This window comes from Notolepis coatsorum, assembly GCF_963971535.1.
Source record: "Notolepis coatsorum genome assembly, chromosome: 4".
Lineage (NCBI taxonomy): Eukaryota > Metazoa > Chordata > Actinopteri > Aulopiformes > Paralepididae > Notolepis > Notolepis coatsorum.
Window position 1 is genome coordinate 32,908,627 of NC_140168.1, and position 11,822 is coordinate 32,920,448.

Below are 11,822 nucleotides of genomic sequence, written 5' to 3' on the forward strand. Positions count from 1 at the left end.
TGAACAAGCTAATGGGGAGGGCCCGGGACGTTACCAAAGTATGGCTGCGTAGCAACTCAACTGACAGTGATGTGGGTGTTATCTTTAGCATTTTGAGACAACATTTTGGTGATATTATTCATTCAGAACTCCCATTAGCTGACTTTTATGCAGTCAAACCATATGCAAGCGAGAATCCTCTTGACTATTGGATTAGGCTTAACAAAGCAGCAGAAGCCACAGAGCAGTGTCTTCTTAGCACGGGGGAATCCCAGACTAGCCTGAGCAAGCATCTAGTTCTCATGTTCATCCGTCACTGCCCCGATAAGGAGCTGTCCTTAGTGTTCAAAAGTAAGCCATCTCGTGAGTGGACAGCAGATGAGGTGCAGGGACATTTGGATGAATACTTGAGAGAACATAGAGCGAGTCGAGGTCGGTTGACACAACAAGTGGTCGCCATTGAGTCATCACAGGAGAGGGTGGTTGTTAATCACGAACAAAGCGCGCCCCCAGTGGCTGTCAGTAGCCCAGAGCTAGAGCAGCTGACGCCTGTAGCTGAGAATAACACAATGGAGAGGGTGCTGAGAGTGTTAGAAATGGCGTTAGGCAACAACACTCAGTCGGTACAAAATGGTCCTTACGTACCAAATGGTCCTTATGTACAAAATGGCCCCCGGAGACAGTTCCCCAGACCTTCTCAACAATGTCAGGTTTGTGGCAGTTCGGAGCACGATACTAGGACGCATTGTAGGACGGACAGGCTGTGTTTCAAGTGTCTGAGTCCAGGGCATATTGGTATCTATTGTGGGCAGACCACTCCTAGACAGCCCCCTGGTCAGAGACAGGCTGGTCCTTCTCAGGAAAACTAGCCGGCCCTCGTTCAAAGGAGGACAATGTGGGCCCCTATGGTTTTTCCTCCAATTGCAATGATGATATCCAGTCTGTATATACGTCTGTTTGTGAAGCAGCACCCAAGGACAAGACAGTAATTATGCAGAATGTGACCAGAACATCCCAAAGTGACAGTTTATTTTTCACCACTGTATTGACGGGAGACAAGGTTGAGTTACAGGGGATGTTAGATAGTGGATCCATGGCTACGTCTCTGCGCGCTGATGTGGTTTCTCGGCTGAGGGAGGCAGGGGTAGTGACGGGTGATCTAATCTCGACTACCAATGTTGTTCTTGTAGGGTGTGGTGGGAAACAAACTAGCCCGGTGGGAACATGTGAGCTGAAACTTAAGCTTTACGGGTTTGAATACATAGTACCAGTATTGATAATGGAGGGGGGAGGAAATTCCTGACAAAGTGGGAACAGTCAAGTTGAAACAGGCCGTAACTCTTGAGCCGATGAGTGAGCATGTAGTGTGGGGTCGTCTCCCACCCAAGACAAAACTGTCTATGGGAAGTACTGTTATTGTTGAGCCCAGCGCCGCTCGTTGTGTACACCGTAACATACTAGTTGGCAGGGTAGTTACACCTCTCTGGGGGGATGGGTGGCTTCCTGTCAAGATTATAAACCCGACTAACAAGGCTATCACCTTGAGAAGAAATGCAAAAGTGGCTGACGTATATCCATGCATTGCATTAGAAGATTTTGACAATGATACGGACACGTCAGTACACCAGAATGCCGGTAGAGTGAGTAGTGACAGCTCTCTCGGCAGTCTGACAGCTAGGAGTTGTGATAGCAACAATGTAGCTAGGGGGAACGATAGACTGGCTAGTCTAGGGCTCCAGAACCTGTCAGTTGATGACTGTCAGGTTTCACCAGTCTGGAAAGATAGACTGACTGATCTGATTGAGAACTATGAAGATGTGTTTTCTAGACACCGGTTGGATTGTGGGGAGGCTGGTGGCTTCTGTCACCGTATCCGACTGACAGACGATCGGCCCTTTCGGTTACCCTACCGGAGGCTCTCCCCCGCCCATTACCAAAAGTTGAGAGAGACTCTGAACGAGATGGAGGACAGGGAGATAATTAGGAAGTCGAGTAGCGAGTATGCATCTCCCCTTGTTCTCTGTTGGAAAAAGAATGGGGAATTGAGACTGTGCACAGATTTCAGGTGGTTAAACGCTCGTACTGTGAAAGATGCACATCCATTACCCCATCAAGCAGATGTACTTGCAGCGCTGGGAGGTAATGCCTTTTTCAGTTCCATGGATTTGACATCCGGGTATTACAATGTCCCACTGCATGAGGATGATAAGAAATACACTGCGTTTTCCTCTCCTCTCGGTTTACATGAATATAACCGTATGCCCCAGGGGCTGTGTAACAGTCCAGCTACGTTCATGAGAATGATGCTCACAATCTTTGGTGATCAAAACTCGCTGAGTCTTCTTTGTTACTTAGATGACCTTCTGGTCTTTGGCAAGTCGGAGGAAGAGAGCTTGCAGAGGCTGGAGATGGTATTCCAGCGTTTACGAGAACACAACCTGAAGTTGTCTCCATCTAAGTGTCAGTTTCTGAGAAAGTCACTGAAGTTTTTGGGACACATTGTTTCTCGGGAGGGGATAGCCACAGACCCCGATAAGGTGCAGGCGATAGTGGGTGTGACGGAGAGCGATATTATGGAGTCGGATGGGGTCACCCCGTCTGCCAATAAGATCCGGTCATTTTTAGGAATGATGGTGTATTATCAGCATTACATTGAGAACTGCTCTGTAGTTGCAAGACCACTGTTTCAGTTGACCACGGGTGTGAAAAAGCCACGGAGAGGCAAAGTAAAAAGCCAGAGAGCTGCCCCCCTTCGTAGGCTTAGTGCAGCAGACTGGACTGAGGAGTGTAGGGAGGCCTTTGAGGCGTTAAAGGCCGCATTAGTGGGACAAACGCTATTGGCTCACCCTGACTTTTCTCAGCCATTTTTATTGTCTGTAGATGCATCCACTAGCGGACTGGGAGCTGTGCTTTCACAGGTGCAGGAGGGGTGTAGCACAGCCAGGCCCATAGCTTTTGCTAGTAAATCTTTGAATCATGCTCAGTCTAAATATCCCGCTCATAGGCTTGAGTTTCTCGCCATGAAATGGGCTATACACGACAAGTTTAGCCATTGGCTGCGAGGACATAAATTTACAGTGTGGACAGACAATAATCCCCTTAAGTACATCCTCACAAAGCCAAAACTCGATGCATGCGAGCAGAGGTGGGTGGCTAAGCTGGCACCTTTTGATTTTGACATTCAGTACATCCCTGGGCCTAAGAATACAGTAGCTGATGCACTGAGCAGGGAGCCGTTTGCTAAACCTAGAGTGATGCACAGGCTGACAAGGACCTCGTATGATGTCTTGTTGAGGGAGGCTAGAGGTTTAGAAGTGGATGATGTGCAGAACATGTTCTGTCTTACCTGTGAGGAACCAGAGGTGAGGAGGAAGGGCCTAGGATTGTCCATTCAGAGTTCCCTTAAGGCCAGTGGTGAGGTGGGTAGTGACAGTGGGAGCATATCTCGTGAAGAGGTATCTGCTGTACTCCACACACATCGCTGTTGGGAGGATGGCGCAGCTATGAGAGCAGTCTCTCACGTGCAGCAGCTAGAAAGGTTGGTGTCCATGGGACAGAGCCCATTGCCTGTCCTCACTCATGAGGAATTGTACGACAAACAGTGCCAGGACCCTGTTACTGGTAGAGTCAAATTCTTTGTAGATAGAGGCCGCCGCCCATCTCGAAGAGAGAGAGTTCATGAGTCGAAAGAGACAAACCGCACATTGAGACAGTGGGGAAAACTCACAACAAAATTGGGAGTGTTGTACCGTGTTTCAAAACACGTTGTGAGTGGGAAGAAGGTCTTTCAATATGTTGTACCGAGCGCTCTGAGAGGACAGGTGCTAAAAGGGGTACATGACGAGGCTGGGCACCAGGGCCAGCAGCGCACATTGTGGCTCACTAGACAACGTTTCTATTGGGACTCCATGGAAAAGGATGTCAAAGAATATGTGAGTCATTGTAAGAGGTGTGTACTGAGCAAAGCACCTGAGCTGGAGGCTAAGGCTCCGCTGGTATCTATAGTCACCACTGCACCACTGGAGTTGGTGTGTATTGACTTTTGGTCGGCTGAGGATGCCAATAATAAGTCCATTGATGTGCTTGTTATAACTGACCATTTTACCAAGCTAGCGTGTGCTTATCCGTGTCCCAATCAAACTGCAAAGACGGTGGCCAGAGTGCTCTGGAATAACTTTTTTTCTGTTTATGGTTTTGCAGCCTGCATTCATAGCGACAGAGGAGCTAATTTTGAGAGTGCACTCATAGCAGAAATGCTTCAGATGGCAGGGGTTGAGAAATCACATACTACGCCATACCATCCTATGGGAAATGGACAGGTAGAACGTCTAAACCGCACTTTAGGTAGTATGATCCGTGCTTTGCCACCTCGTTCCAAGGTGAAATGGCCTCAGATGTTGAACACTTTGACGTTTGCTTATAATTGCACAGTGCATGAGACCACGGGGGTCCCACCCTTCTTTTTGATGTTTGGTCGCACTCCAAGATTGCCTGTCGATGTCATGTTTCAGAGTGTCCTTTTAGATGGAGATACGGTGGATGTGGATAAGTATGTCCAGTCACTGGGAAAGGATCTAAGGGAAGCAATGGCACTTGCTCAAAAGCATGCGGAGAAGCAACAGACCAGGCAAGCTGAGGTGTATAACAGGCAGTTAAAGGGACATGCAGTAGAGAAGGGGGATCGGGTCTTACTGGCAAATAAGGGGGAGCGGGGCAAGAAAAAGCTAGCTGACCGCTGGGAGAGCGCCGTCTATACTGTAGTGTGTAAAAACAGTGGGCTGAATGTATACAGTATCCGTCATCCTGTCACAGGGAGGATTAAGACTGTTCATAGGAACTTGATTATGCCCATCAATTTCCTGCCTCTGCCGTCATGGGACGAGCCAGAGATTGAGGTGTCTATTCCTGGCACTGCTCCGAGTGAGGAAATGACACATGATTCTGATCAGGATGAGCTGAGAACTGCCCGGTGGGTTGCTCATCTTCCTGAGTCCAGTGTGGAGAGGGTAGTAGATACCACGACAGGGATGGGTGTATCAGAGCCAGCAGAGGAGCAGGTGGGGAGCATGAGTAGTGATCAACATCATAATATTGCACTTGAGTCACATAGTGGTGAGGAGCAGGAGTGTAAACTGAAGAAACCACGCCACTTTTGGGAGGAGGGACCAGATGCAGATGTTGAATCAGAGGAGTCATACTCTGTAATTGTTTATCAGGATAGTGATCAGTCGTCAGACACGACAACTGTGGAATCATTTACTGGAGACATGATTGCTTCGGAGGAGGCCCCTTGTAATGCATCCTTATTGGTACCAGTGAGTGAACCTGAATCGGCCATTGTCGATGTCACACCAAGTGTAGTTGAGCCACCTCAAGGGGTTTACACTAGGCGGGGGAGACTAATCAGGCCAGTTAACAGGCTCATTCAGACGATGGCAGTACAAGTCAGGGCTCTGCTGTCATCCTAGAAGATGATAAAAAAAAAATTGTTTTCTTTTGAGTAATTATTTTTATTACTGGATTTTTTTTTTCTTTTCTTTCATTGATTTTGCTGTTTGATTTTCTTTGAGTCATACTGGTAGTTACGGTTGTCTATTGCACTAGACATGATTTGGTAATTTTGGTGTATTCCGTGGTATAAATATGTACATGGCATGTTTTTTTGCCTGTGGTTGGATAAGGGATTAGCTACCCTTTATTTTTCCTGATCCTTTATCGGATAGCTTTTGAGCTGGTCGACCTATTTTCTAGGTCTGGAATGAAGGGAATACATTGAGTTACAGGTGACACGTTGACTTGTTGTAATTTTTTATTTTATTTTCTGTTTCTTTGGTTTATACTTACGCTGTTGAGCTGATTGAAGGGAACACTGTCCATGATCTGGCATAAGTCAGTGGGGGAGTATGTAGCAGAGTGAAGTTGTTATGCTAGAATCACGGACAGAAACTGGTATCTTTTATCTTAAATATGTGGGTCAAAACAGAAACACTCTTATTTTGAAGGAACAAAAGTGGATCAACGTGGACCAACGTGCACCGAGTCCATTCTAGGTTTTGGAGGGGTGTCTGGTTTACTACTGTATATTAATTCCCTCACATTGAGTTACCAATTCCACAAACGAAATACCGTTTGGGTCCTTTATAATGGGTTTAGAGAAGATAAGATATCTTTCCATTGAACAATTGGTGTGTTGTGGATGCTTTCAACTGATGCACAAAATGGTTTAGCCGGCTTGAGAACGAGAGGCATGCTGGCGCCAGCTTCCGTTCTCTTTGTGTATGTGCAGCATGAGAGCCAGAGGTATGAGCGTTCGTTTGCTTAATATGGGATTTAAATGCTTTGTATAACTTGTTTTGCTATTGAAATACCTTGTTGTGCAATGACATTAATTCGCCTGTGTAAAACAGCAACAGTACGTTCGTGTACTAAACTCGGCATTCTGTTTGGCAATATCAGGTGGAGTGCACGCTGATAATGGCCAATAACGCCGTCGTGTCTTGTGTGCGTGCTGTTGTGATTAACAGGTATGAACCGCTGTTTTTGTATTTACTTTGGTTTAACTAATGTTTACACACTGTCTTTTATTTCATGTTGTTTCATATGTTGTTACTGAAGCTAACTTGCACGGAGCAAATGTATATAATGGTTGTAACTGTAGCCGGCGCGCTGTTCTAAATGTGCGCGTGCGGCTCTCTTTGTGTATGTGCAGCATGAGAGCCAGAGGTGGAGTGCACGCTGATAATGGCCAATAACGCCGTTGTGTCTTGTGTGCGTGCTGTTGTGATTAACAGGCAATAAACATCATCAACTGGGTACCATTGTCTGAGTGTCTACGTCCACCTCACACCAGACACAACGCAGAATTGATCACGCTACATATACATCAATCAATGGGTAAGAGAGCCGTATCGTAATTCTGTATAACAGTTGAACTAATTATTTTCGCTAGCAAGATCTCATTTGATTATTCAATCCAGCAGGCAAGTTTAAAGAAATATAATCTGATTGATTGAGGTAATGAGGGACTTAAAATTAGCCTATAGATAACGCATTTAACTTGTCGGCGAGGCGATTGAGCCGTATTGCAATCTGTCAATAAAGTCTTAAATCAATTAATCAATCAATGCCGTTAGAGAATCAGGATCTCTGCCATCGATACGTGCTGGCTTTTCACCTAAAGCGGCCGCGCGCACTTAGCCTGAGTCTCAAGTCTGAATCGAGTTAACGAGACTGAATCCACCTTCGAGGAACAGGAAAATCCCGGCTTCGAACATCGGGTTAACTGAATCTGGATAATGACATCTTGATCGACTTAGTTGAACCAGGTACGAGAAACAGGGCCCTGGTCGGGGACTGACCCTTAGCTTAATCTATCTAATTTAGTTAGGATATCTGTTATCTGCTCCCATGTGTGCTTTTTTTTTTTTTTTTTTAACCCTCTGTCTCTCAGAGTGAATTTATCGATATAGACATTCAGTGACCTTCTACCTCATACTGGACATGAGCACCACCGGTCCCATGGAACAGCTTCATACCGTCCTCTGACTGACCTGCAGCGTTAAACCTTCCCTGCTCTGCCTTGACCTATTCTGAGTGGTTTCTCCTGCCACCCAGGGCATATGGCCCTGAGCCATTGTCTTGTATCTCATCCTGTATACATACGCTTGCAGTAGTTCTTAGTTCTATCTATTACTTAATTTCATAATTCTCTTATACTTTACAGATTCTATTGTCACCATGTATGCATATAATATGCTCACTACGTGTATTTATTGCTCCAACTACGCCCACTAAAAACATTGGAACTCTCTAACACCTGTCCCCATCTCCCCATCTCTCTGAGTGGTTGTCTCGTAGTGTTGACCAAGGTGGCGGATGTCTCGGGGTGATGGCCAAGATTGCAGTGACTGTTCAACCCCCACATTGGTTATGTGCACCATTGAGGTCATGGATCAGCTTCATACTGTCTTCTGTCCGACCTACAACGTCTAAAGCATGCCTGTTCTAGTTCATTGTTGGGTTAAGTACTTCTATTCTATTCACATTATGCTTACTACATGTATCTATTCTATTCACATATGCTTACTACATGTATCTATTGCTATGTCCGCCCATCACAAACACGCAAACTATCTAACCCCTGTCCCCGTCTCCCTGTGAGTGGATGTCTCGTGGTGATGACCAGAGTGGTGATGGCCGGGAGGATGCGATCCTCTCTACATCGCACCCATATACCTCAAATGGATCCGTCATCAGCTCTATTTTCAATCTTTCAAAATGTTCTTATGTACCCCAGTTGCTATTGCATGTACTATTTGTGTTTCATTACACGTATATGTACATAGGCCTACTTACCAATGGTTTCGCCTAGGGATGCTCGATATTGGCTTTTTTACCGATACCGATATTCCGATATTGTCCAACTCTTAATTTCCGATACCGATATCAACCGATATCAACCGATACCGATATATGCACAGTTTCCCACCCCAAAAAACAGAATAATTTCAGGTAACTAATCATTTCACTGGATATATATATAACAAATATTGTTATTGTTTTTTTCTTTTTTTAAACCGATACCGATATTTTCCGATATCACATTTTACTGCCGATATCGGCCGATAATATCGGTCGGCCGATAATATCGGACATCCCGCCTGTTTTATAGCAAAGTGGGGTATGTCTGGGAGTGTTGCATTTGATTTATTTTACACTCTATTTTGGATTTCATGGTGTTTTTTTGTTTTGTTCTTGATTTATTGTGATGTTTCTTCTTGACTTGTTTAAAGAAGATGTGTCTGGCCCATGGGGACATTAACGCCTGTTGTCAGGCCTTACAAATTTATTTGATTTGATTCTATGTAGGCTATCCTGGCTGCGTGAACACTTTCGGCAACCAACATGCCCTTCCGCGTTTCTCTGATTGGCCGAGCGCCTTCCGCGTTTCTCTGATTGGCCGAGCGCGGCTCCCCCTTAAGCTCCAGGAGAGAGGAGAGAGGCTGAAAACCTGCAGTTCTTGCCCGACTGATGGGAGTCGAATCCCGGATCCGATTTTTCTGATGAATACCCCCAAAACATGGAGGTCCCGAACGCATGGAAGTATTGATTGCGCCGTAACGAATCATTAAAAAAATATACCGTTAACTGGAATATGTTGTGCCTTTACACATATGTTGGATTATGTAATTGGTTTGTCATGACAAAGTCAGTTGTTCACCAACAATCTACAGACACAAACAAACACAGAACCGGACTGTTATATTAAATTAATTGATTGCTGTTTAATGCGTCCGTGTCCAGGTAAGGGGCATTGAAAGCTCATCTTCTGCTATGTCTGCATTGCAGATAAAGGTAATCCAATCTTTTTTCTTTCTTTTTTATCCTCTCTTTCTCCGATTTTTCTGTTTTCTCCCTGTCCCAATTTTAGTCGTTGTGCCAATTCCCCCCCTCCCCTACCTGTTTGTTGTGCGCATGTTCTCCTACTGGTCGGTACAAGGGAATCCTGAAGTCATCTGCACGCTTCCTCCGATACGCGCGGCGACAGCCAGTGACTCTTTTTTCACCTGGCAGCGAGGACTCTCAATGGTGAAGTGTAACGCGTGGGAGGGCACACTGCCTCCATCAAGTCCTGCCTCTGCTGAGCAAGCGCCCAGACTTGACCTGTAGGCGTCGCTGTCAGGGGTGCAGTGCTGGGCATACGCGGTCAAGTGACGTTTGGGCTTCGTTACTGAGGCAGAATTGCGCGCATCCTATTATTATGCAAAGTCTAGGTGATAAGTGCCACCGGCCGGAATTTATCACCTAGACTGTGTGTGTGTGTGTGTGTGCGTGTGTGTGGAGTGTTGGGCGTGTGTTATGTGACAAAAGACCGCCCGTCTCGTCCGCTCCGACTCATGAAAGAGGAGAGATATCATACATGTATGCGCGTGCGCGCGCGTGCACGTGGCGTTTGGCCTTGGCCCATATTACGACTGCACCACTGGTCGCTGTCCACAACGCCAGATCCCCACCCATGACTTGCCCTCCCCCTAACCCAACCAAATGGGTTATTGTAGCGATCAGCCCAAGCCTCAAGCAATGCTGACTCCGGGAGTCGAGACCGCAGCCTCTTGCATTGATGACGAGCGCAATCTCTGCTACGCCACCTGACCGCTACGCCACCTGACCGCTAAGGTAATCCAATCTTGACACAACTTGAACTGCCTTGGTTGAATTGTTTTAGCAGAGCAATGAGGAAGCAAACAGCTGGTAGTATTATGGTGAAGGAGCATCAATCTCAATGAAGGCCAGGGTCTGAATCAAAGAGGTGGTGACTGACATACATCCTGGAGACACAGCAGAAGATATGTGAACATGAGACACCATCCTCTCTACATCACCTACACCAACATGCAACACCATCCTCTCTACACCACCTACACCAACATGCAACACCATCCTCTCTACACCACCATGCATCCACACTACTTTTGGATGTGTTCCACTCCAGATTAGTGTGCATTTGGTGGTCCAATTGTAGATAATTCTGCTAGTTCATCTTGGGCTTTAGCGGCCAAACTAGCAACTGATGCTGTGGAGAGAGAGAGCTGAACTGATCCCAGAGCTAGTTGTAGTCTTCATTCGTAGGGGAGAAATGTTTCAGAACAAATAACACTATTACCCATTTGCACTCGATGAAAGTTGAGAAACCATATTTGCAATGTAAATATGCATTCAGTTGCAAGTATAGTGTAGCGGTGGACATGTGCGCTCTACTGAGCACACTTTGTTAAAAATACTAGATCAGTGTCTTGTATTCATGGGGGCCTCCCATGTACCAAGATGTATTACTGTAGCAGAGTGAAGTTGTTATGCTAGAATCATGGACAGAAACTGTTATACTTTATCTTAAATAAGTAGGTCAAAACGGAAACACTCTTACTTTGAAGGAACAAAGTGGAACAAAGTGGACCGAGCCCACTTTAGTGTTATGGAGGGGTGTCTTGATTATTACTTCATATTAATTTCCTCACATTGAGTTACCAATTCTCCAAACGAAATCCCTTTTGGGTCTTTTATAATGGGTTTAGAGAAGATAGGATATCTTTTCATTGAATATCTGTTGTATTGTAAATACGTTCAACTAATGTATAAAATGGTTTCGCCGGTTTGTTGACGAGACACACGCTGACGGAAGTGCTCGCTCTCTTTGTGTTTGTTGAGGACGAGAGCAAGAGGTATGCGCTTCCGTTTATCTAATATTGGATTTAACTGCTTTGTATAAATTGTAAAACTGATTTAGGTTTTGGTTTTGGTACTGAAATACCCTGTTGTGTAATGACATTAATTCGCCCTGTGTAGAACAGCCATAGTACGTTCGTGTACTAACTCAGTATTCTGTTTGGTAATATCAGGTGGAGTGCACTTTGATGACGGTCGCTAACGCCGCCATGTGTTGTGTACGTGCTGTTTTGATTAACAGGTATGAACCGTTGGTTTTGTATTTTGGTTTAATTAATGCTTACACACTGTCTTTTATTTCATATTGTTTTGTATGTTTCTGCTGAAGCTAACTTGCACTGAGCTAAATGTATCTAATGGTCGTGACTGTAGACGGCGCGCTGTTTTAAATGTGCGCGCGCTCGCTCTCTTTGTGTTTGTTGAGGACGAGAGCAAGAGGTGGAGTGCACTTTGATGACGGTCGCTAACGCCGCCATGTGTTGTGTACGTGCTGTTTTGATTAACAGGATTGCCAAATAAACAACCACCAAATGGGTACCATTGTCTGAGTGTCTACGTCCACCTCACACCAGACACAACGCAGAATTCATCACGCTACAACTGGTGCCGAGACAACCGGA